Raw genomic sequence first — 24,063 nt, 5'->3', positions numbered from 1 at the left:
GGGTGCTTCTGTTGTTCCTGCTGTCTGTGTGCAGTTCACTGCTTTGACTCAGAGCCTGAAGGTAGCAGGAGCCTCTAATCCGGAGGCATCGGAGAGTCTCTCTAGCAAAGTTTACAGTGGCAGAAGGCTAGTAGCCGCCTAGGCTCGTAGCCTAGAAGGTAGTCCAGGGCGTAAGGAAAAGACTAGAGCATTTTCAGAGCCTTTCAGAAGGATAAAGATGAATTCTACATGCAAGACGAACAGTATTGCAAGATGTAAATAAGGTGTAATAAGTTATGAAAAATACAAAAAAAATATGCAAAGAAAAAAAAAATCAGAAAAGATCATAATGTCCATGACAATGCAAGTCCCCTCATCTTTGCTGGGCAGCACTGGATACCACTGCATTGCAAGAGAGGGGCATGATCATTTCCAGTATTTTCCCTGTACCCACTGCCTTATTTTCACCACTAATCAGCTTTGCATCTTTTACTCCTCAGAGTACAGCTTTGATATCACCCCCATGCTAGCCATGGTGGCCGATACTTTGGGGCAGAAAGCTACTTATGCTTGATTCCTCCTCCAGCACTCTGCTAGCTCCCGGAGTCAAGCACACCCCACGTTCACCAGGGAATACCCCCGTCCTCCACACTGCAAAGCACTGCGGAGCCAGGACCGAGTCCAGGTCCTGTTCAATTCACGAGAAAGACTCCTGTTCATTTCACTGGGAACTGAATCAGACACAGAAGTATTTTAGAAGCCGACTTGCAGAAGTGAATAAATGAGTAACCTAGAAACAAGGAGCATAATGACTTTAGTAGGCCACGCATTTGGTGCGATGTTAGTGGTACATCTGACGGATGCTTCCTGATTGTCAGATTTTAAATAGTACGATATTTAAGGTTATTTCCATCAAATAAGTCATTGCTAATTTGATACACCTGTTCTGTCAAAGCCAAATTAGAAACCTGTACAAGCCCATGAAAACTCAAAGTAATTCAATTATCATTTTAGACTTTATATAAGGTATGCTATCACCATGGTATTCAAATGTATCCTTTCACAATAGACATGTTCAGGTAGTATGTGCTTCAAAAGGCAACCTCTGCACTTTGTCTGTATACAAGTTTTACTTGTCTGCCCATACATATATACATGTACATAATTTTTTTCTGAGAGGAAAAAAAATAGCACATGGAAATATTTGAGAAACTGATTTCATGTGTGGTTATGGATGTCTCATTGGCACATTACTTTTTAAATGACTATCCTGAACCAAGGACTAAGAGGTAAAAAAAAGCAGAATTATAATTCCTTTTGAAGACTTTTACACATTATGAAGAAGCATTAATTGCATGGCCATATACTACACCAAGGCTCCTTCCACTCAACTTAGGGAAGCAGCAACGCCCACCCTTCAGATCTTACATTACCTTTTGGGGTTTGTTTTCTTGTACTCAAAACCATGGCCAAGGTGCAATTTATTGCATATTCTTAACATTATTATCCTAATGAAATGAATATTTATTTTACTCCTGGGAGTTCATCACAATAGCATCCAAGTGTTTTGTAAACACACATTTGTTTTTGCAACGCAGCTGTGTGATGAGCAGATACTTTACAAAAAGCTGAAGCAGAGAGAGATTAAGGTCAAAAGCACCTATAAATTGCAGGTGCCAGGCGGAGCCACAGGACACAGAGCTTTTAGAATACTTGGCACTTCACATAATCCAATATTGTTTCTACCGACTTGACTCATGGCCCTGCCTGGGCCCTGCTTCAGTCTCTGGAAGGGCTGTTTAATGATTGGCACGCAGAGTAAATCTTCCCTTTGTGTGGGCAAGAAAGGGATCTCATAAAAAAAATTATAATATCACTACAGATAGACATGGTCCAGCAGTGGCATTTCCTTATTTTTGACTTGGAAATTTAGTGACAGCTATAAACCAAGGTGTTCTGTGAAGGACTCCTTAATCATTTATTGAACAAAACCAAGCAAAACCAAACAAAACCAAACCTCAGTAAACAAAAAGAAAGAAATCCATAGAAGGGTTATTAACGGGGCTGGAAGTCTGGATCCCTGATACAAAGGTCTGAGCATCAAATAATTGATGGCAGTGATAGCTGCCCACATGGGTCACATCAGCAGTTATTCTGTTGGAAGGAAACGAACAATAAGATACAGAAATCTTCAATTTCTAGGCAGAGCTTTTAAGATCTACTGGGGCAAGATTGGTTTTCTGCTCATTTTTCCCCATTCATGTTTCCTGTACTGTCTGACCCATCTCAACCTTCTCCCTTTCACAGATGCATCATCGAACTCCTTCCCCACCTCTTTAAGCTAGACAGGCTCAGGAGTCTTTTGATCCCTCCATTTCAGCACCCGCTCCAAGCCTCCTTTATCAGAGCTGCCAGGACATGTCCTACCCCTTTCCCTAGCCCTCTCCTACAGACAGGGTCTTTCCTGCCCCCCCCCCCAAGTTCAAACTACAGTTTTTCAAAGGTACATGCATTGGAAAAATAGAAGGGATTTTCAAGCTAGGACAGAAGAAACACAAAGAGTGTTTCTTAATAAAAATCAGAAAAATTAACTCATTTTCTCAAAAGCATGAGGACACAAGAGGGTTTGGTCTGTTTTATTTTTTTGCATCAATGATTGTCAGCAGTTTAACAGGTAAAATGATGCATTTTCTCAGCTGGCATCCTCAGAAACAGCTGAAATTTTCCAAAGAGATTCCGGCAGATACCAACCACAGACACTTTTTGCTCGAGTGATTAAATTTTTGCAGAGTCATCTGCAACTCAAAATATATCCCAATAATTTAGAAACATTAAGACATTTGACAGCATTGCTCCAAACCTACCCAGCTGGCAGAGCTGCCTGGAGCCTCACGTGCCAAGGATGCAGCATCCCACATCCCGCTCCAGAACGGATTAGCCCAGCGCTGCCTTTTTGCATCAAATATGCATGACTGATGGAGGAATGACAAAGATGACAGATGTATGGCACTGAATAACCCTTTGGCTTGTATCAGGATTGATGGCCAAGTAGCAGGCACCGCTTCCCCAGCTGCAGCGGGGTTAGGATGTTGCGGGTATTGGAGATCGCACTTTATTAGCGATAGGGCAAGTCCTGAACGATGGAAATAAGGCACAGTGACATGTTGTATAAAATAACCCTAGATGCTGAACACAATTCTCTTTGTGCTTCTTATTCATGATGATCAGGTGACATCTGACAACTGGATGCATCAGGGTTTTTTTTTGGCTACGGAGCATCGGTTAGCAAAGCTACCTTTTACACGAAGCGGTATAAAACAGCCTTTGAAGTGAGCTTTTTAGAAACATGAAGCTGTGGTTTCAGCTGTGTCATTCGCACAGGTGAAGTCACACTTGTGTGCGAGGCAATTAGCAATTAAAATGCTCCATCAATTGAAGATCGGATACATCCTTCATGCATCTTCGCAAGCAGCATAAAAGGGGGTTGAGATCTTGACAACATGTTCTTAGTTTTCTTCCTTACGCAGAAATGGATTTGAAAGCCAAGTCTGTTACTGCAGGTTACAAGTCCTGTCCCCAATTCTGTCCACAAGCGCTGATAGCTGTGTCATTTCCAGAAATCTGGGCTCTTATCTTGGCACGTCTGTGTCGATCTGGAAGTCCGTCGTTTTCAATTTCATAACGTCTGACAGCCAGAAGTAATACTGCTTTACTTCGAGTGCTGGGTGTTTCAGACTGCTGCGAGTGCTCCTGTATACTTGGCGTACCAACAGAGAGAAGCGTGCAGTAATTTTCGTTTAAAGGAGGCAAAAAAAACCCAGCTGCGGTTCAAATTCCAGCTTGCCACCCTTGTCACAGGCACACCCCCACTGCAGTCGTCTTCTCCCCAAAGACAACAAACAACCCCGCAGAAAATGCAGAGGGATCATGTGTTCAACACCTCCTAGCAGCTTTTGGGCAAATATCAGGGTAGAAGTATATTGAAGACTGCCACATGGCCTCTTATGGCTAGAGAGATGGTGTTTGAGCTCCAGAATTAGTTATATCCAGAGCTATAAGTTTAGGTTCTTCTGTTAGTACCATGCTGTACAAGCTGCCAAGAGTTTAAGCTACTTTTATGAGAATATAAAAAAATCCATAACATAACAAAATTCCAACGCAGTTACGAGGACACTTTCTTCAGGAATTCAGAACTGTAGCAGAGTTTTGTGTTTTGATAGGAGTTTTACATACTCTTTTACCACAACAAAGACATTCTGGGAAAAAAAAGCGTGCAGAAGCTGTGCAAAGAAAGCTATTTTAAGTACTAGAAGTGATATAGTTAATTAGGGTACAGACAGGAACATATTAATCCTTACCTTACTACATTCGTCCACAAGTGTCTTCCTGCATCCCCGTAATAAAACAGAACATGCTTTAATGCAGATATTCAGGAGCTGCTGCTAAGAGTGATACCTATCAGAAACATTTATAGATGGTATTTAGAGCTACACACTTTTGGGTCAAAATACTGAGGCTGAAGACTACATGCAAATTAACCCAAAGATTACAGCGATATAATTGGAAGTGAGATTTCTGAAAAGCAAGAGATAGCAATTTTTACTTGCCAATAAGGCTAGAGCACATGTATCTAAAAAACTCTGCGGTTCTTGGTGCAGATTTTTCACTGCGGTGGCATACCAGCTAGAACTTTTTGGCAGAAGATGTGAAGAATCTTTCCCCATTGTGCAGAAATTTAATAAGCAAGACATACCTGAATTAGCCTCGTGCGACTTTTGTCCGGTCTGTATTTTGTAATTCTGCAGTTGAAGCACTATGTTGTTCAACCGAGCATAGGCTCAATTTTTTGAAGAAAAGTAATAGTAAACTTGATAAATATGGCCAATTTTTATTTTTATACCTTTTAAAGTTTAGGCCACTTCATAACTATATGTTTAAAAGGTGTACAAATGAGCAGCCTACAAGGAATAAGCTTCCAATCTAATATAGATCAATGTGATACAGACAGCCCCAGTGTTACAGCTATTGTAAAGCTGGGCTTAAGAATAGGTCAGTAACTCTCCTTAACCATCAGTATTTATTTGCAAAGCTTGCTGGAGTGCAACACGGATAAAGCTGAAGCTCACATAAAACTTGCAAGTTGAAGAAAGGAAGAATCAGAAAAATAATTGACTATAAATATCCCATATAGATTTTTCTCTTTTTTGAAAATTTTTATGGGGTTTGTGGAGCTTTCACCATATAAAATTGAGAAATATTCCCCTTGCACTTACTTTAGGAAAAAAAATAAATCCAAAAATTGTTCAAGAAGTAAATAGAACCAATACCCAAAAGCCATAACACCAGAAGTGTCGCTTAATAACGTACATGGGTTTTAGATCTTTCCACATAACTTTGCCAGACAGCACAATTCCCAGCCTTGCAACACTGCCGATATCTCAGGTTGCATCTCTTCAACCGAGGCAGCCATTCATATCAAATTGTGTGGGCAGTTGGAGACAAAAATGATTTTGATGTACGGTTTCCCGGTGCAGGTAAGACAGACACGGTTTAAGCAATCACCGCTCCTCAGTACTTGTTAATGACCCAGCATTGCCATCAGCTCCTCGCCTGCCGCAGCGCAAAGTTAGCTGGCTCAATTCAAATACACTTCACTAACCCCAGTTTTAAAGAAATCATAATTCCAAGAAACTCTTATTTTTAATTAGATACCACCCCACTGATTCTAGGGATTCTTTTTAAGCCTAGAAAATCCTCTAGCCTCACCACTGTGAATCAGCCTTCTGCAAAGCCAAGATTCACACATGAGGGTCTGCCCCAAAATCTGATGAGTCAGCATCACAGCTGGTGATCCCAGCTAGGTATGGCGCTAATCGGTTTTAAGTGCCATCATAAGCAACTTTGAAAAAATCTTGCACAGCTGAAGAAACAGCAGCTTTCTGCAATATCCAATAAGAGAACAATAAAAACAAACCACAAGGGACAGCATATAATAAAACCAGTATCTTGTTAAAAATGCTTAATTAGCAGTCAGGTTAGTCTACATTTATTTACTCCAATTAGATCATCAGCTAAGTGTTTGCATAAAGGGGGGGAAATAAAAAAAATAAAATAAGAAAAAAAAGACATTTCTACAAGTCAGAGGGCAAAGGAAAAACTGTTTGCAGGATTTCCAGCCCCGCAAACAGATGCTAATGATCTCTGACCACCAATTACCACTTTTTTTTGAAATCCAATGCAAGAGCCAAGGCCTTGGGAGAGATGATCACTTCTGGTTTTCACTAAAGTTCATTACATATTCCCCTCAATGGGAAACATAATAAAGCTGTGATATTTGGAATTCAATCATTTTAATGCAGCAGTAGCAGTTACAACTTCAGCAGGTCAGTGTGCGGCATAACAAATGTAAATGACACAGCGAGCAGAAGCCAGGGGTCTGATGTTACCACCATCTCCTTGCTATTATCCAAAATGTATCATTTTACCTATAAAGATTAAACTACCCTAAAAACAATGACTCCACAAAACTCATTAAAAGGAGAATGAGACCTCCAGAAACACATACACCTTGGTACCCAAACGCAAGCAAAGCCTGTAACCAATACTAACAGTAAAACAGACCAGGCTTTAAATGCTCACTCAGCATAATTATTAGATTTGATCTTTACTTGAAGATTTGGCATAATGGTAGGGAAACTAAATAACAAAGCCAGAAAGGATGAATTATAGAGCAAGATGGGTAGGTATTTTTTTTCTTAACAAAATTATGACCCTCTGTTTGCATTTTGGTGCACGGATACTGCAGAGTTCCAGGCTTCAGAAGTTCAGGAGGTAAGTATATCTATGTTTTTATGTAACTACAGCATAATCAGTACAAATTCTGCAAGTGCTATTAGTTGGAAAATAGTAACTCTGCTTTCTACACCACTACGGAACAAATTACTTCTATCATCCAAGCAATACATTCAAATTTTATTTACATCTCAACCAAGTTTCGTGACTGAGCTCTCTAAGCCATCATTTTTAATGTTGAAAAATATACAAACCATGACTATAATATAACCAAGAGGTGTTACAAAACAACAACAAAAAAGCTGGATTTAAACAGAAATGAAAAAAAAGAAAAGAAATAAAGCGACTACAGCCAGAAAGGTGAAGCCTTCTGGCCTTGGGAGCGTAGAGGTCTACAAGCTCTTTGTAAGAGGCAACTGCTACATATTATTAGGGTCTGACCACTGTCTCTTCACTGATTTTGTTCCCTTGAACTGATTTGCCTGGATTGAAACTAGTTTAAGTTGTAGCCTCTCCTACAGACTGCAGTTTAGATGTGGACTAGAGTTATTGAGATTATCATCAAAAGTCATTTGCCAAATGATACCACAAAGCAGTGTTCAATACAGCCAGCTACTTTCTGTATAGCAAGTTGAAATATCAGATAGTCTCTACTAGCTTTAATTATGGACACTTTGTTTGAAGTGGCAATCAATAGAAACACAAGTGAACCATCCCCTACATTGAACCTGGTGCTACCAAAACAGCAGCACAAAAAAACCCAAATTTACAGAACCTGCTAAGACAGAACCACTGGTATCTTCTCTTGCTGTACCCTCACCGGAGCTCGTGACGCACAATAACCACAGAGACACCCTGAAACGTGCCAGCCACGCAAGTCCACCAGAATCTTCAATTTTCAGTATTTCAGGCCAAACAACTATAAAGAATTAAAAGGTCTCTGAAGTAACGCACCGTTTTACGCACAGCAGAAGACAGGACTCTAGACCACAGGACACTAGGTGTTATGTATCGTAAATACGCTCCAAGTCACATCAGATACCTTGTTGTCAGGACAAAGCTCTTCAAGAGCTTTATAATAGATCAGTCAAGGTCCCGCAAGCAAGTCTTGCAAAGACCCTCACAGCAATGATTAATCCCAGCCTATTCCAGGACCACTGACTTGAGGCAGCTCTGATAAACACCTGCAAAATTGGTCTCCTGCTCAGTACATGCCTCCAGCCCTGGAGCTCTAGTGCTCTGAAACCATCAGAATAAATTGATGGAGTAATAGGGTTAACACTACCCTGTTCCTGCCCTTAGCAGAAAGGAGGTCTATAAAAAAAACATGTGGAATAAAATAGGTATTTAAAGTGTTTGATGTGCTCATTTGCTGACCTTCAGAGCCTCACCCTAGTGTAAATGCATGAATTCAAATTAATGGCAACGTTAAATAAATAGTAGGGAAGTTCCTCCCAATCTCATCCCCATCTCAAACAGTTCGGAGAATGACAACACTGAGGAAACTGGTTGAGACTTAAATACTGGCCTGAAGGACGTTCAGGGCATCATCGTTGCATTGTCAATCCACAAAAAGCATCTGCAAGAGTGGCCTAGAAATGGGCCAGGCTATCAGGGTGGTCGCACTAAATATAGCGATCACACAAATAAAAGTGAGCACAGCTAGAAATCCGTCAAATTATTTCATTTCATAGAGACTTTTCCATTTATCTTATGGTAAACAAAATTTTTTCATCCTCTAAGGTTGTAGTTTCAACCACCTGTAGAGTGGTTAGAGCATGCCTAACGTCTAAATCTTCCCATATGGAAAAAAAAGCAGTAACACCGGTGCAGCTGATCAAAGTTTTTGTCTAAAACAATCTCTGATATTCTGCGTAAGAAGCCAACAGCAAGTCTGCCAATCTCTCCTGAGCTCCTGCACAGTCCTCTTCACATGAACGGTATTGGCAAGGTTGCTGCTAGCGCTGGCGCAATACTTTCGAACGCATTTTGCTGCTGCTTTTGTTCAGAGGGAGAAGCAACGTGGGTTTTTTGCTGCTTTGCTTGCTTTGATTGTCTTTTTGCGCAGAAAATTAAATTTCATGAAGTTCGTTCTTATAGATTGAACACTTTGTGCTAAACAAATGGTTATAGTCTTTCTGGTGCTTTCAATAAATTAGAACTAGATGTTCAAGCCAATATTGAACTGACATGAATTAGATTTACCAAGCAAAATTTTCCAAAAATATAATCTTATCAAACAAGTACTGTATTTTGCACCTGTCAGAAAATATTTATTGCTTTATTTCATTAGCATGTCCTGTCAACCTTTAATTTTAAATTGCCTAGCAGAACAGAAAAGGCATTTTGCTAAGAGAGAACTAACTCCTCATCGTAAGAAACATCAGGTAATATAGAATAAAGTACCACTGTTTCTTTAGGGTAATTTTTTTTGTTAGCCACTCGGACCACAGTTTTTCCAAATTATTTAAGTAGTTACAATACACAAACCTGCCAGCAGACTCCCTTCATTTGTAACAGAACCTGTCAAGTCTGAATCATTTGCATTAAAATAATAATCTATTTTAAGCTGCATGGGTTTTTCAGTTCCTGCTCTGTTGCAAATACTAAATATTTTCCATCAGAAGGTGTGGGGTTTGCTAGCATTCATGTAAAGGAAAGCTCAAAACAGATCCATGAAAACATATTTGTGTATGCTGCTGCTACAGGAGATTTTCCATTTTAATGGATGAAATAAAATCCTTTTTAAAGCAATTAAGAGTAGCAGTCTTTTCTCAACACAAATGCACAACACTCGTTACGTCTAAGGGAGTTATGTGAGTGCTGAGGGAATACCATACTGCTCAGCGCTTAGCAGCTGTGCTTTTGGGAAGAACACTCAAACTTCAGGCAGCTGCTATCCAAAATCCACTTCTTTAATCGTTTTCAGCATGATCGTGCAAAGATTAGAGGAAAGGGACTATTTCTGGGGAGTGGGTGAGAGCACCTCACCTGATCAGGTGCCTCCCTGTGAACAGGAGCTTTCAGGAGCTCTGCCACATGTGGGTGACTTCTGGCAGCACGGCTGGCATGCTGCCTCCAACAACAGCCACATGGCATTCAACTAGAGCCTGTCAAAGTATCCTTTGAACACCCTGGAGGTCTGAAAACTTTAATTTTAATTTTTTTTTTTTTTTTTTTTTTTTTTTAAGGATTCTTGGTCAAAAGCTCCAACACCTGTGCTCTCCCCTATCAGAAGGGAAATGCATCTCTCCAGCATGGTATCATTGACTTCAATAATTTACATTGGCCAAAGATGCAGCTCCTTCCTGTTTAAGTGTAAAAAGGAAAAAGAAAAATGTTTTTCATCAATAAAAATGTCTTTTAGGTTATCTGTGTATGGTAGACGGCCAATATTTCATTTCCATGAACTGGTGATGGTCAGTCACTAAAAAACAAACCTGTTCTCCATGAACGTTACAGTTGACGAAAATACTATCAAAAGCCATCTTTAACTTGTAAGGTTTTTATTTCATTGACAGCACCGCATCAAGTGAGTTCTATTTTTTGCTGCTAATTTTAATTACTGCCTTTTTGCATTTCTTTAAAGCACAGCCAGATCTGCCTCAGACACAGCATTCTCCAGGTTGTCATTCATTTGCCGATGCTAAAGCTAATTGGCAGCGCTTTCAGAAAAAATTATGCTCCTACAAAGTCCCTTTAGATATATATTCTTAAGAGCACATAACTAGCTCCATATTCGTCAACTATACCAGATGTTTTGGTATAAATAAATTGCATCCCTAAAAGGCAGCTTAGACAGGACAGATCTCTCACGTGCAAAAATGAAATCGCATTATGCTCTATGTTTTCCAGCCTTGAAAACCAAAATCCAGCCAAGCTTTTCAGCAAAGATAGTAATGAGAGGAGAAAAGGATAAAAAGTAAAAAGACTCCCCAAGCTGCAGAAGCGTGTCAAAGTGCCTGCTCTGAGATACACCGACTTCCCTATTATTACCCTTAGAAATCGTTCACGTGGAAACACCAATGCCCCAAATTAGGACCCCTCAGTCCTATCACATTTGACTATTATCTATTCCTTGCCAGCATTTCCTCATCTGTGTTTTTCGGTACTGCATGTTTCGCTGTGCACAGCAGCACGTATTTAAAATGCACATTGTTTTATACCTACTTGGGTTTGGAAAGTTTAATCAAGCAACCAGCAAAGAGGGATGCCCATGTTTTAATCAAAAGAAAGAAAAAAAAAAAGTTCCTTTATATTTCCAAAGCTTTAAGAGGTCCCATTTCCAGGCTTTGCCATGCCAACCCTGGGGCAGGAAGCATATTTTTAATTACTGCTTAGAGATTTTCATATGATCTCCTTCATGCCAGGAGACAGGGAAGAAAGAGCGAGCATTTGCAAGGAGCACTAGCTTCCCCCCCCCAGTCACAGTTCATTTATTAAAGAGTAATACTGGGCTTGCCCCGACAGGTAGACTGCGGATTGAACTTTTTGCTGTCCTCTATTCAGCCAGCTCAACGTTGGAGTTGATTAAAAAAAAAAAAAAAGTGGCCTTTAATCTTTATCTGCTACCCACACATATGGCATCTCTTTTTGCAGTGTCCAGACCGATAAGGACTGATAGTAAAATGAGGGCTGTGCCCGACTTCAGGAGGATATATTGGCTATTGGCGGCATTTGCTCAAAGTCATCATCAAATATCCCTCCCAGTCAGCGCCGTCAAGCAGCGGCCAGCTCAAAGCATCAGGCATTACCTTTTTGTTGAGTGCTGCGATGGCTTTCAAGACCTATGACACGGCTCTAATTTTACCTCAGTAAACAGTGTCGTCCCCGATTTGTCAATTTATTGTCGATACACCCTTCGCAAAGGGTCCAATTATTGAGTGGAGAACAAACAGCCAAAGTAAACGTGTTTTTCTCCAGAGGGAGCGGATGACATACTGCTGGCCCTTTAAAGCGCTCTTCTGAGCTCTTTGGAAGGGAGATTGCTTAATTTAATGTTTGAATAAATGATACAGTCTGAAAGGGCTTCATGCGTTCAGATAATAATTTCTCAGAAATTTAATTCACTAATTTCATTAGGTACCGCATCAGCCGGCGCGGTTTTCAGGGACACATTTAGAGGGCAACTCGTTTGAGTGCAATTTTAAAGAAACAGATTTGACACAGTGTCAATCTATTGCCAAGCTGCATGGCATTTCTCAGGAAAACAATTGAATTTAGGAATGCAGCCTGCTTGTTTTAATCTCCTCTATCTCACTAGGATAAAGTTACTCTTTTACATAAGCAGCAAATATATTCAATATTTGATGATGTGCGACTTCAAATTTGTCCTTCACCAAGGAAAATAATTCAAGCCTTTTAAAAAGGAAGACTAAAAGCTCAACCACTCCCCCCCTTCATTTTTCCAACAGTTTTTAATGAAAGGTCATACTAGTCACCACCATTCTAAATTTGGTTTATCTCCCTGATTTTATAAAAACACTTTACTTCACAAAACATTTTATGGTAGGACACAAATCTAAACAGAGGTATTCCTCAGAGAAAAAAAAACTCTCACCTTCAAGAGATCCACAACGGAAGGATGGTGCGTGCCATGTTCTTTTCTGATGAGCTTATAGGAGAGCAGGAGGGCTTTGAGAACTGTGTAGTTAATGCTTCAGGACACTTGCAGAGTAGAAATTAACTTTTAAAAGCTAGTTGGATGGATTGCAAAAAAAACCCCAAACTTAAATCATTATACAGCTGCTGGGATTGACTGAGAGAAGAGGTTCGTCATTTTTTTATATATACATTTTTTTATATATATTAAAAGAAATTATGTGACCAACCAATCAACAGGAGGGATTCCAGGCCTGTGAAAATGGTATCATCTAAGAAAACTTGATTTCCAAACTTCCTCATGTCCAAATGGCTTAAGAATATCTCCTCTACGTTATAATCATTACACAGCAGTTGAGTACAGCTGATGTCTTTGTGCTATAGTAAAATGCCTCACTTGAATTAGCTGTGTAGCTTCATGGAAGGTGCAAAAATATTAGAATTTTTTTTTTTTTTTTCCCAAGCTTGGTTGTTACATAAGTAATACAGTCTGACTTAACTAAGAGTTATACATCGAGTATGAAATTACTCTCTACCCCATGAAGGCCTTATATTTTGTACTCTATAATATAAAGATCATGGCCTAATTAGACTATGATGTTAAACGTTCAGACTGATGGACACTGTGTGGCTCACCATTTCTATATCAAGGGACACACCCGAGTACAGGTATAGAAACACATGACTCTTGTGGCTCCCAGCGGAGAGACCACACAGTGTCCTTGAAGAGTCTGCCAAGAAGTTCAAACTCGGTTGCCACCAGTTTACTATTTCTAAAAGGGGTTCATAGTTTTAAAGTCAGATCTCCCCATAGCTCCCACCAAATCCCTGGAGAAGTTCTGATTACCTCTGGATAAAAGTTGGAATATTTCTTTGGAGAAAGCGGACTGGTGTAGTTCAGGAGGCTGAAGGTGGCACTGGGGAGACGATGGAGGGTTAGCAAGGAAGGAATTCCCTTTGGGTGCATCTGCTCTGTTGTCTACAATAGCCAACAGCCATTGGGGATCTGTCGTGGCATGCACGGGACTTAAAAGGCGAAAGAAGTAAAGGGCAGTTCCTGCCTACATGTTTCATTGGTGCAGCACACATGGCTGTGTACAATGAGTTTGGAAAGCCAGTAAAATTTAAAAAAAACAAAAAAAAACCAAAAAAACCCCCCCCAACATCATTAAGGAGTCTAGTCACATTTAAATTCTGTTTCTGGCTTGCAGAGTGTCTGGACACAGAGGTCATGGCTTGATGCTGCTCTTTTTGATGATGGAGGAGAATTTTTATATGTAACTCATCCAACTTTTAACCAAACTTCTGGCTCTGCAAGTATATTAATTTATATTTGTAAGCACAAAAATACACTACTAGAATCATTTTCTGTTCTGAGAGGCATTTAAACTGGCCAAAACAAGGAATGTGACATGAAGTGCAGCACACAAGAACCTGCCTTACAAGCTTGGTTTTAGGGTACAAAACCGCCCCAACAGGCTCAGCCCCACGGAGGGGTCACATAGAGCAAGTAGTGGCCGTAGAGGATAGCAAAATGTTCCTGTCCACTCCTTGCTCCTTCCTGTTTTCCGGGGCTTTTATAACAGAAGGTTACACTTCAGCTGAGCATTTAATTTAAGATTGGATTTCATCAGAGAAGAATCTAATGAAGAGTAGTTAATCTCACAATGAGTTATGTTACCCGCCCAAAAAGGTTAAGAAGAGACCACACACCCTCCTCAGGCTTTCATTTTCTTCCCTACTGCTCATGACTCTGCTTATTGTTAATATTAAGCTGCCATCATATTTAGAAACTGTGACTCAACCTTCCCTCCGCCAACCGGGAATGAAACACTGTCCCCGAGGCTGCTCACAAGCCCCATGTTTCATCCGCTTAAGCCCAAGTTACAAAATCCTCACAGCAGATACACGGATGTGCAGACAACAAGAACCTTGACCTTTTATTCCACCACCCTAATCTAGCGCCAAGAGTGCAGGCTGCACCAAAGTCTTCACTGAATATAGGACGTGACATCCACCACTGAATTCCTCCCTCAGAGAAGCAGAGGGGAGAGTCCCTTATCCTGTAACACGTCCTTGGAAGAGGCATGTACGACCTCTCCTAGGTGTAAGCAGTGAAGAAGAGCCAACTACAGGTTGTAGCATAGAGCTTTCCTGAGGGTGATGGGCGAGAACAAGCAGGTTTGGGATTTGGGATAGGACAACAGGGCCAAAGCGTAAGCATCTGTTCCAGCTCACCCTTTGCTATTTGAAATGGATGAGAGAAGATATTAATACTGAGCCCTGTGAGATAGGGTGCATCTCAAATCCCCACGACGAACACGCATCACATTGTTTCCACCACTGTAATTATCTGATAAGGCTATTAACCACATCCCCGAGATGCCATAAAGCATTAATACTTCCCACCAAAGCAATCTGAACCTTAGCCAGATATTAGTCAGCAGCTGTATGTTACTTTGGGCAAAAAAAAAAAAAAAAAAAAATTTCTATCAGGAGAGTCATTTCCTTGTATTTCTGAGAAACTTAAGGTTTACAATGGGAGACTGAGTCAGCTGTGCACAGCTCTGCTGAGAAACGCAGCGCTTCTTTCTTAGCGCACATTAGTGGAGAAAAGTGATCGCTTAATCTGCGTGCAAGGGTGGGGGTCTCAGGCCACATTTGCCTCCACCTCACACCGAAACCTCATTAAGTGAAACAACCAAGCTACTATGGGTTTACCCCAAAATAAAAAGCTAGCAATATTCAAGAAGCCCAAATGTAGATATAGGATCCCTATACATCAACTACCTTGTCATTCAAATAAATAATGGGAAGTTATTAATGGGACAAGAGTAAAAATTGCAACTGAGGCTACTTCAGAACTGAGCAAAGCTATCCCAGAAAATAAGCCAACACCACGTCAATAAAATTCATATCTGAATAAGTTTCCAGACCTCAGCAAGATACTCCTAATCGAAGATTGATTGAGCTCACGTGTTGATGACGGGCAGCCGCGGCAGCGATTTCCCCACCTGACTTGTCTACCGAGCAGCACGGCTCAAAGCAGACATTCGCTGCGGCTGCTGGCGTGGGTACAGAGGAACATACTCGGTGCAATCAGCGTGGAGCACCTCATTGTTTAAAACATGGATCTGGAATGGTTCCCAGATTATACATCTGCCCCTGTAATTCACGTCTCGTATAATGAGGCTGACATGGGAGGTATTGGGAAGGAGCACATTTAGTCACAGTGGGCACGTTGCTGTCTGCTGGTGAAACATCCGTGGGTGAACCCTTCCCAAAACCAGTTATCAGAACAACTAGCAGACCAAAGGGAAACACCTATAGGTCAGGTTTGGTTTATCTTCAATTTTGAATATGCTAATATTAACATAGCTGCAAATATACATTTCCCTCCTCGCCTTCAGCAGGTAGCAAATAAAAAGGGTGACATTGAGATAAAAGAAGAATGAAGAGGAGAATTGAAGTTGCTCTTCTTGGTGAATAAGGCTCAATTTCTTTCCTCACATTTATATTTACCCTCTACTTTGTTATCACAACAACACACTAATGTATAATTATGGTACCATTAAAAGTTTTCACCAGCATCACTCTGTAGACTCCAAAAAAACCAACCCCAAAACCAACCAACACCCCCCAAAAAACAAGCCACAAAACACCAGAACGCACACAAAACAGAGCTGTAAGGGACTTGGTAAGAGGTCAGCCAGTCAACCTCCAGTCTCAAGGCAGGAGTAGCCATACCTGTGCCCGCTGATACAGCTTCTTTATGACCCGTAACAACTGAAAAGAAGCCTTGTCCTCACTATTGCCAAAAACCCTATTGCAACAACAAATCTGGCTTTTAACTTACTTATTTTTCTTTTTTGGTACCAGTAATTATCAGCCTAATAGTCTTCAGTTATTTTAAAGTGGTTCCTGTACCAGAATACTAGTCTGCCCTACCACTTCCAGGGCCAGCGAGGCATTATAATTGCAGCATGCTGCAAAACAGAACTGCAAAGCAATACTAAAACATTTTGAGCTGTAATGTTTATACTTGTATTTTCTAATTTCACATATGGAGATATCACCTAATTGTCAATAGACTAAAAGCAATTCTCATCGAGGGCCTAACCCATAGCTCTTCAGAGTCAATGAGACCATTCTATTGCCTTCAAATGGCTTTGGATCACCCCCAAAAGAAAAAAAAAAACAAAATAAATTACAAATTGTCTCATTAACTTCTCCAAATGTCTTTTGAACCACTTCCAGAAAAATAAATGAAGGAAAAAAAAACCAACACTATTTAAGCACTCCAAGAACACAAGTCAAGTAAAAAAAAAAAAAAAAATAGATACTGCCCAGACTGCTTTCAAAGCAATACGAGATAAAATATAATCACATATTGCAAATGACTCCTAAAGTCAGGGAGAAGAAAATCTGCCATAAGGCTGCCCTTCGATCCTTATATGTCTCATCATTCAGCCTCTCCTTGCTATTCAGTCGTGTCATGTGCAAAGCATTCACACAATCATTGTCAGAAATAACCACACTTTTCCCCCATCTGCACTCGCTCTGAGCTAAGTAGGGAAAAAACAAAACTAACAAAAATCCACGCTACTGACAAAGCAGTTACATCAACAGATGTGAATTCTGATGTAAACAGCCATATTTCCTTCCCTAGAAGTCTTTGTTGTACTAGGAACATGCGGACTTGCATAAAGTTTTCTTTTACTCAAGTACATAAAAAAATACTTGCAAGGCAAATACATGAAAAAAGTCCGTAACATGTTCCCAATTCCAGGTGTTTTCAGATGAAAGGAACCTGAATATCTTTAAGAATCCTACCTTGAGCTTTAGAAATCATCATCTGGGGTGCAGCAAAGGCTCTGTGCAGCTGTTGTACTCCAGCTGTGATTTTCACTTCATCATATGCCTATAATTGGTTAATTTGGACCTGCCTGCTAAGGCAATAAAATTAATGCCACTGTCCTGAATGTTTCCACTCATTGCTGAAATAAAAACCTCTGCTGGGTGGTGATTGTGAAGCATGATCACCCTTGTAATTTTAATATCTGCTTTCCTTCATTTACAACTCTCCCACTAAGTAAAACCAAGGAAGAGATAGAAAGTTCATTAGCATTACAAAATTAACATTATTAAAATGATCCTCAATATCATCCTTCTGGATTCTGCATCAAATAAAGCTTTGTTCTACAGCATTCTCCCTGTTTGAGAAACAGATTGCTGCCAACCTCATGTCACGGCTCACCAGAAGTGAAGTTCAGAGAGAGTATCAGTCTTCATTTTCAACTTAAATAGTTCTGATAGAAAATTGAGCTACACGATTCTGGGGGTGGAGAGGCCACACAAATGCAACCAAAGCCCACATATTCTTAGTTTTCTATATTATGAAGAGTCTGTGATCCTGAACTTCTTGCAGAACAAAGTATGGAATAGGAAATGCAGCTATTTACAAGCTACACAGCAATTGCTTATAACTGGCACTCTGTCAACACAAAACAAGATACCATGATAAGAAATAAAATTCAGTTTAATCATGCATCCTAAGGTGATATCCCTGGGTTTTCTGCTGTGTCAAGTTGGATAATTTTATTCCACCTAGATAAGATTTGCAATATATTTTGAGTTTCCCAATAGATTCTTCCTTTCTCTCCATATTACCACGTTGTAGCCCAAAAATAGCCATTAACCACTGCACACAGAGCGCCAAATTCAAGCAGCAAGATTCACACCAAGCTGATCAGAGTTCTGAAGTGTTTTGAGAGAAAAGCACAAGTTATTTTGTACTTTTATTTCTTCAAAGATTTATTCCACTATCCATCATCCTGAAAAAATACACATCTATGTTTCACTCTACCAGCTCTTTTGTAGTAATCAAATAAAAAAAAAATTAATGAATCCTTACATGATGATTTAATCAAGTAGTAAAAGCCCCAACCCTAGAAATATTCAGGAGGTAGATCTGGTGCAGGTGAGCTGGTCTCGTGAAGGCTGGAGGCCACTGGAGACTTGACCGAATGCGTTTCTGAAGGGCAGATGAAGCTCCCACTCAGAGCCTCCTCACCAATTCAGATTTCTGCTCAAAGAACACACTGCAGAGTCAGGCCTATCATTAAAAAGAGTTTTTAAACACAGAAGGCAACCAAAAGACACAACACAATGTCTAAAAGACTTTTCTCCTCCCCCAGAAACAATATTAAAACCGTCTTGTCTATTTAAGCAGCAAGAGAAAGTGATAAGATTTTACCCACCAAAAAAGAAAAAAGTACACTATTGAACCTGTCATTTTTCTTGAAGTTAAGGAGAGTTTATAGTGGAATGAAACATATAGGACAGACACCAGATACAACATTTCCCACTGAAAACTGCGGCTACATTCCCTAGGTTATTTCAGGATTATCTTTAAAATATTTATTAAAAGAAGATGGGAGGACTAGCTGAAGGCTGCTCTGCTGTGTAGTTAAGTTACATCTGGCAGCAGGAGACATTTTGAGAGGGATGGGCGAGGAAATCCGGGTCAAGGAGAGATGCTATAGCATCTTCCTTCTCCTTACCTGCTTCCAAAATAAAGCTTACATCCCCTTCCACAGATCTGCAAATCCCTCAATGCTATCACATTGAATTTGGCCCAATATTCAGTGGTGTCCAAGTTACACCCCTCCACAGTGACCCCACAACTAACACACCTAAGTCTTCTTCCTTCAGTTCAAGGAGGGGGCAGAAAAAAACAACCAAAAAATAAAAAAAAAAAACCAGAGAGATTTGACCTTAAAATACCGGAAATAATTGTATATGTTTGATTTGATAAAAAAAACTTGTGAAAATATTTATCGGAAATATCCAGCAGGCACACACTGACACTTGTGCTCCTCAGAGCCGTCTGTGCCGTGGAGCGATCCAGCACCTTAGCGCTGGATGAAAACCCAGATGCAACATGTAAATCACAATAGGAGACAGGTTAAGAAACCTGGAGCAAATGCATTTTACATTTGTCCAGTTGGAATTGCTGTTGATCCATTTAGCATACAGCTCAATTGCTTTGTAAGCTAATAACAAGTACAACTTAAGAAGAAAAACACACTTTCAAAAGGTATAGTGCAGAAGGCTCCAGAGAAGGATTTTAGCATGTAATTACTCCTTTTTTTTTTTTCCTCTTGTTCCTTGCACGGAGTTTGGCCACAGTCCGGAGTCTATAAATTAAACATTCATAACCACAATAGCTGCACAATAATAATAATTATTTATTTTTTCCAGCATGTTTCATCTTGAAAGGCCCCCTGAAGTGCAGCCAGCTGTCCTAGAGAAATGCACGCAGCGAACAGCGTGCTGCAGAATAAAGCGCCCGCAAGACAAAACGCTAGCAAGACCTGGTGCCTCGGCAGCTTCTGTGTCCATTTTGGGCATCTTGTACCTGGTGTCTTTATACAGCCCTGAAAGATGGGCTGGTAGACTCTGAAGGAGTACTGGACATGCTGCTGGGAAAGTGTGACGGGCTAAATTAACCCTGAGCAGGCAAAATCCTAGTGCATCTTGCAGCCCCTTTGTTCATAATGATGTTTTCCTGATGATCTCTAAAGCCCGTGAAACCCTCAAGTATCTCCCAATTAATTTGCTCTTCTCCTCCAAGGAGGAATATAGGAACTTCAGGGCAACATCAGAAAATTCATGAAGTTGTTTTGGTCTAGTAGCAATGGCAAAAGTCTTAGGGAATGAGTTTGTCAGATATTGGCAAGGTCTCTAGTTTCTGCACCGTGAGCTTCCCCGAGACATCTAGATCATTGGCTGGAAAACAGAACTAACAGCATCTTTGTGCTTAACAGATAGGTTACAAAACCAAAATACATGACAGAACCTCCAATCATTCAGGCACTGCTGCAACGGAGGAGCACAGACCCATTCGATGCTGTGCAGCTACTCCAGTCACATATTCACCATCCTTTGGCACATTTGTTTTTTCTTTATCGAGTGACTGGGGTTACAAGAGAGATGGGATAAGTTGCAGAAGGGATAAACTCCTGGCAGTGTCTCCCTTTGAGCCACTGGAGAGACTGAGCCCAAGGCAGAAGGTAAATGAAGGTTTAGAGATACCCATGACTTCTGTGAAACAGTCACAAACAAAACTTTAAAAAACACACTCTCAAAATCTAGCTGTTGTTTAGGCACTTGGAAGTTTCAGCTTCCAACTTCTCCAGAAATCTTTCACTCCCCTTCTATCATTTTTATGTCCTGATTTCCCCAAAACAAAACAGCATTAACATTTATTCAGCCAGACACCTACTACAAACTCATTTAAATAGCTTCTAGTTTGAGATCCAGCACTTTTAGGCCAACAATGTTACCAGAACATCTCCACAACTTGAAAATAGCTTCCAGGCATGTATTTTAAGTCCATTTGTCTTTGATTAAAGATGCATCCATCAGCCACATATTAAGGCTATGTTGTGCACCTCAGCAGCCTTTCCAAATGAAGTATTTTGCATATGCTACAGAGAAATCTCTTCTGCCATGTAAAAGAAGAAAAACCCAGAAATTCATTAAAAAAACCCTACCAAACAAAAAAGCAAAACTATGCAACCTGTAGTGAACCATACTCCAGGGAACTTCTAACTGCTTCTCAGGAGTACTGGGTAAAATATCTGTATGGATCACATCATGATGAATTACTGGTACTTTTTATATGTATGTCACCTAATTCTAACATTTATCCACTTTATGTTACAGCTTCGGCTTTAATTTGATCCTCCTCCACATTTTCTCCACATCCCAAACACTTTTGGGACTCTTTGAAAATAACACATGTATTCAAGCTCAATTCACATGAAAATACTACAGATAAATCCAGGCCAACAGTAAATAATGAGCGGCTTCTCCCCTTGGATGCTAGAACTGGATTTATACAGCTGAAAAGAGTCCCAGGATGTCTGTCCAATATCTACTTTTTCCACCCACCAGTCCCTATGGCAGTATTCCCTTCTAATGGGCTTTATTTTTTACACTAATTTTGCACTAAAATTGCTTAGTTTAATGGCAGGATAATTTGTGCTTAATCAGCATCCCAAAGAACAGCATGTTAAATTTAAAAAAAAAAAAAAAAATTTTGCCAAAGACTGAAGAACAGATGACAGATGTTCTTGATAACTTATCAAAGATGACTACTGTTTTGAGTAACTAATAACTTCTAAACCAGAAGATGACATCAAACTCATTTTCAGTACGGGCAGCATTGTCATTCCAGCAGAATGAGACGCAGCAACGGGTTCTGCTGCAAGGTCCAAACCTGCCTTAGTGGGCCTGATCCTGTGCCGCTTGGGGAAGAGTGGCTGGGAAGCTGCCTGGTGGGAAAGGACCTGGGGGTGTTGGTAGACAGCCGGCTGAACATGAGCCAGCAGTGTGCCCAGGTGGCCAAGAAGGCCAACAGCATGCTGGCTTGTGTCAGGGATAGTGTGGCCAGCAGGAGCAGGGAGGTGATTGTGCCCCTGTACTCGGCACTGGGGAGGCCGCACCTGGAATGCTGTGTCCAACTGGGATTGTTTAGCCTAGAGAAGAGGAGGCTGAGGGGAGACCTTATCGCTCTCTACAACTGCCTGAAAGGAGGCTGTAGTGAGGTGGGTGTTGGCCTCTTCTCCCAAGTAGTTAGCGATAAGGTGAGAGGAAATGGGCTTAAGCTGTGCCAGGGGAGGTTTAGGTTGGATATTAGGAAAAATTTCTTTACGGAAAGAGTGGCCAAGCATTGGAACAGGCTGCCCAGAGAGGTGGTGGAGTCACCATCCCTGGAAGCGTTCAAAAAACGGGCTGATGTGGCACTTTGGGACATGGTTTAGTCTAGTCTACCCTTGACTGGTTTAGTGTGGACATGGTAATGTTAGGTTAATGGTTGGACTGGATGATCTTAAAGGTCTTTTCCAACCTAAACAATTCTATGATTCTATGAGGAGGTTTTGCTTTGAAGTTTAGTTCCTTCATACAGGTGGGGGCAAGAACACCCAAAATACACATCTGTCTCACCCATGATTATTTCCCTGCCACAGAGGAGTATCAGGTCCAGAAAGTTAATCCCCAGTGAACTCGTTGGGCTTTGCTATGTCTGCTCCTGCTCACGCACACCAGCCCATGGGTGCGGGCATGGCAGCTGTGCCCAGAAAATCCTGCATTTAGAAAGCAGAGCACAGGATTTTATACGGGATAAACACAGTCAGTCCGGCGAAGTCCCAGGTCCTCCCTGCGCCACTCACGGCACGAGTGCATCTGACCACAAGAGCCAGGTATCCATCAGGCTGGTGCCCACCTCTCTACGAACACGGTATTTTTTCCGTTTATCCTCTACAGTGGGGCACTTTCTATTGTCAAAATGAATTAAAGAGGTGGCATCTGATTTGCTGCCAAACAGCTAAAAGCTGTTTGCTAAAGGCTGGCCAGATGTATGCGAGGCCACAGCTCAGCAGAGACGGACACCAGGCATGATCTCCTGTGAGTTTGCACAGTACTTTCATTTTTCGATCCAAATTGAAAAATTTTATTGTACATTTAACTATAATGCTTCCTTTCCTCAAAGTGACAGGGAGTGCCCTTGCTGAAAAAAATCAGAGCTAAAAAAGAAGAAAAAAAAAAAAAAAAAAGAATCAGCAAACTGAAAGGAGGTGCCCTTGGAGCCCAGCCCCGAGCAGAGCGGAGGCTGCAGTTGGAAATGCCGAGCTGAGCTGCTGGAAGCATGGATGAGGGAAAGAAACGTGATAAGCAGGGGGTCAGCGGAGCCAGATTTATCCACACCGGAATAGAGAAAAACTTCTCCGTCCGCAACAGCCGGCAGTCAGTCACAGGCTGATAGGAAAGATTGGGCGGGGAACAGTGAATAAGAATGGATATTTTTATATTCCTAATGTTTAATTTTATGTTTGTGTCATAAATGTTAATAAAGGGAATATTTATTATAGATACATTGGCCATTTTTTCTGGGCTTTCTGCAAAGTGGGGCTCTTTACATTCACTCCACTCATCAGGGTGAAATGGGATTTTTAAAGGTGCCTATATGACACAGATGGAATGAGCAACTGGGGGAGAGGGGTAGTTTATTTGGGTTTTGTCTTTTTTAATTCAGACTTTAATGCAGCCTATCACTTGACTTTGAAGGGAATCAGCCCACTAATATAAGACCTAGCAAAGCGTACTTCAGGTATATCACATCCTAAAAAATGCAGAGGATGAATACAGGGATATATACACACTAGTGTTATCTACAGATATATGGGTTTTAATAAGGCTAACTTTTCTAACTTTAACTGTTAGTTACAATAATAGCACCTTAAAAGCTACATATTATAACACAAGGAAGAATCACAGAACCGTTGAGGTTGGAAAAGACCTTGAAGATCATCCAGTCCAACCATTGACCTGACACTGCCAAGTCCATATCCTTTCCCTATCAGGGTACCTCTCCACACAGAAAGCCTTTTGGAAAAAGGTTGCTCCCAGGGAAGTTTGCTCACAACTTACTTTTTGAAGTCTTTGCTAGAGTTTTTATAGCTTCTTTGGGAAATTTAGAACAGCTCTGGAGATCAAATGTCAAATTCTTCCACTGCATTTTTGAAATTTTACTATTTAATTTTAATTTCTTACTACCCATCCGTATTGCTTGGAAAAGACCCTCAAGATACAAGATCACCTGCAATAACACATGGAATTAAA

The sequence above is a fragment of the Pelecanus crispus genome, chromosome 9, assembly GCF_030463565.1.
Source record: "Pelecanus crispus isolate bPelCri1 chromosome 9, bPelCri1.pri, whole genome shotgun sequence".
Classification (NCBI taxonomy): domain Eukaryota; kingdom Metazoa; phylum Chordata; class Aves; order Pelecaniformes; family Pelecanidae; genus Pelecanus; species Pelecanus crispus.
The sequence above is the reverse complement of the archived record's forward strand: the minus strand, read 5'-3'. Positions refer to the sequence as shown.